Below are 3,555 nucleotides of genomic sequence, written 5' to 3' on the forward strand. Positions count from 1 at the left end.
AACACTTTCAACATATTGTCTAGCTATCACCATTGTTAACAGCTAAACCGAGAATGCAACTTTTAAAAAAAGTGTTTTGTGATTTACACATGAAAGAAGTGAAACTGTCACTGTATTCTAACAGATGAAAGGCTTAACAGACAATCAATTCTTCAATGTATAATTTCAGTTACATCACACTGCAAATTTTTGCTATAAATTCTGTGTTACGATCGAGCCCTCCACAATCACCTGATGAAGGAGTGTTGCTCCGAAAGCTACTGTGCTTCCAATTAAACCTGTTGGACTATAACCTGGTGTTGTGTGATTTTTAACTTTGTACACCCCAGTCCAACACCGGCATCCCCAAATCATGAATAAAACTAAGAATTGAAACGAGGAGGAACTGGGCACAGTACCTACACACAATAAATTTTATTGATGGCAGTAAGTGCTTGTTTTCAGTTTCAGGTGTTCCCTTGCATCCTATCTGTTGCTTGCAAGACCACAAAATTTCAGAGCTTCCACCAAAAAACGTTTGGTCCTGATGGAATAATTATACAAGAGAGATCTGTTGATGCAGGAGTTATTGCCACCTAGTGTCCAGAAATAAACCATCAGAGGAAGGTCAAGCTGGGACTGACTATTGGAAGTTCACATTCAATAGCGAAGACCATATGCCCTGGAAACATGCCATTCAGCCCAAATGGGTCAAATTGATGTTTATGCTTCACACAAGCCTCCAACCATGAAACTTCACATCATCAAATCAGCAAAGCCTTCCTTTTCTTTCCCCACCCCAGGTACTCACCCACCTTAACACTGGTCCGGTTCAAACCATCCCATTCCCCATGATGGCAACTTCACAATTCACCCACTCTTTCACTGAAGAGTTTTCTCTCGAGTCTCCTGTTGGACTATTTAATGTGAATAGCTCATCTTTAACTTCTCAAGTTTAGAAATCCATCCATGAACACACCTGCAACGTTTTATATATTCACTCATGGGACATGGCTGTCATTGGCTGGGCCCAGGATTTACTGCCCGTCCCTAGTTGCCCCTTGAGAAGGTGGGGGTGAGCTGCCTTCTTGAACCGCTGCAGTCCATGTGCTGTAGGTAGACCCACAATGCCCTTAGGGAGGGAATTCCAGGATTCTGATCCAGCAACTCTGAAGGAACGGTGATATTAAGGGAGATGATAGAATAATGATAATATCCTTGAGTTAGTAATTCAGAAGTGCAGGTTAAAGTTTTGGGGACATGGGTTCAAATACACCAAATAGCCACGAAACGACACGACCAGTTATCCTTAGTAGCCACACACGCAGATGACAGGCAACATGAGTTCGACTGGGACAACACTACCAAATTCCCAGCTCGGCGAACAGAACCACAACAGTGGGTTCAAATCCCATAATGGCAACTGGTGAAATTCAAATATAATAAAATTCTGAATGAAAAGCAAGTCTAATTGGAACGTTGGAGACTGAGGGGTGACCTTATAGAGGTTTATAAAATAATGAGAGGTATGGATCGGGTGAATAGTCAAGGTCTATTCCCTAGGGTGGGGGAGTCCAGAACTAGAGGGCATAGGGCCAGGGTGAGAGGGGAAAGAGGGACCTTGACGCGCAACTTTTTCACACAGAGGGTCGTGTGCATTATGGAACGAGCTGCCAGAGATAGTGATAGAAGCAAGTACAATTACTATGGTTAAAAGACATTTAGACAGGTACATGGTTAGGAAATTTTGGAGAAGTATGAGTCAAACACAAGCAAATGGGACTGATTCAGTTTCTGAAACCTGGTTGGCCTGGACGGGTTGGGCCGAGGGGTCTGTTTCTGTGCTGTTTAACTCTATGATTCGTTGTCATTTGTCGTAAAAGCTCATCTGGTTCACTAATGCCCTTTAGGGAGGGAAATCTGCCATCTTTATCTGACCTACATGTGACTCCACACCCACAGCAATGTGGTCAACTTTTAACTGTTCTCTGGGCAAAATCAGAAGTCACACACCAGAACACAATAGCCAGGAGCAGGAGTAGGCCGTCTGGCCCCTCAAGCCTGCTCCGCCATTCAATAAGATCATGCCTGATCTTATCGTGCACTCAGTCCCACTTACCTGTGCTCTCACCATATCTCTTAATCCCTTTATTGTTAAAAAAAAATCTATTTTAACTTTAAAAACATTTACTGAAATAGTGTCAACTACTTCCCTGGGCAAGGAATTCCTCTGGGTGAAGAAGTTCCTCCTCAGTTCAGTCCTAAACCTGCTCCCTCTCATCCTGAGGTGGTGCCCACTTGTGCTAGTTTCACCTGCCAGTGGAAACATCCTCTCTACTTCTATCTTATCGATTCCCTTCATAATTTTATGTTTCTATAAAATCCCCCCTCATTCTTCTAAATACCAATAAATATAATCCCAATCTACTCAGTCTCTCCTCATAAGCCAACCCCCTCAACTTTGAAATCAACCTAGTGAACCTCTTCTGCACCCGCTCCAGTGCCAGTACATCCTTTCTCAAGTAAGGAGACCAAAACTGCAAACAATACTCCAGGTGTGGCCTCACCAGCACCCTGTACAGCTACAACATAAACTCCCTGCTTTTAAATTCAATCCCTTCAGCAGTAAAAGACTAAATTCCATTTGCCTTCCTAATGACCTGTTGTACCTGCAGACCAACCCTCTGTGATTTACGAACAAGGACACCCAGGCCCCTCTGCATAGCAGAGTGCTGCAACTTTTTACAATTCAAGTAATAATCCTTTTTACTGTTACTCCTACCAAAATGGATGACTTCACATTTGTTAACATTGTATTCCATCTGCCAGACCTTTGCCCATTCAATGTATTTATATTCCTCTGCGGAGTTTCGCAGTCCTCAGCACACTTTGCTCTGTCACTCACCTTAGTGTCATCTGCAAACTTTGACACTGTACACATGGTCCCCAAATCTGAATCATTCATATAAATTGTGAATAATTGTGGTCCCAACACAGATCCCGGAGGCACACCTCTAGTCACTGAATTCCACCCAAAATAACACTCATTTATCTCCACTCTGTGCTTCCCGTTAGTCAACTAATTATCTATCCATGCTAACACTCTACCCCTAACACCATGCATCCTTGAGGAGAAAGTGAGGTCTGCAGATGCTGGAGATCAGAGATGGAAATGTGTTGCTGGAAAAGCGCAGCAGGTCAGGCAGCATCTAGGGAACAGGAGAATCGACGTTTCGGGTATTAGCCCTTCTTCAGGAATGAGGAAAGTTGGTCCAGCAGGCTAAGATAAAAGATAGGGAATAGGGAATATCTTAGCCTGCTGGACCAACTTTCCTCATTCCTGAAGAAGGGCCCCACTTTCCTCATTCCTGAAGAAGGGCCCCACTTTCCTCATTCCTGAAGAAGGGCCCCACTTTCCTCATTCCTGAAGAAGGGCCCCACTTTCCTCATTCCTGAAGAAGGGCCCCACTTTCCTCATTCCTGAAGAAGGGCCCCACTTTCCTCATTCCTGAAGAAGGGCTAATGCCCGAAACGTCGATTCTCCCGTTCCCTCGATGCTGCCTGACCTGCTGCGCT

Source organism: Chiloscyllium plagiosum, chromosome 4 (genome assembly GCF_004010195.1).
Source record: "Chiloscyllium plagiosum isolate BGI_BamShark_2017 chromosome 4, ASM401019v2, whole genome shotgun sequence".
Classification (NCBI taxonomy): Eukaryota; Metazoa; Chordata; class Chondrichthyes; order Orectolobiformes; family Hemiscylliidae; genus Chiloscyllium; species Chiloscyllium plagiosum.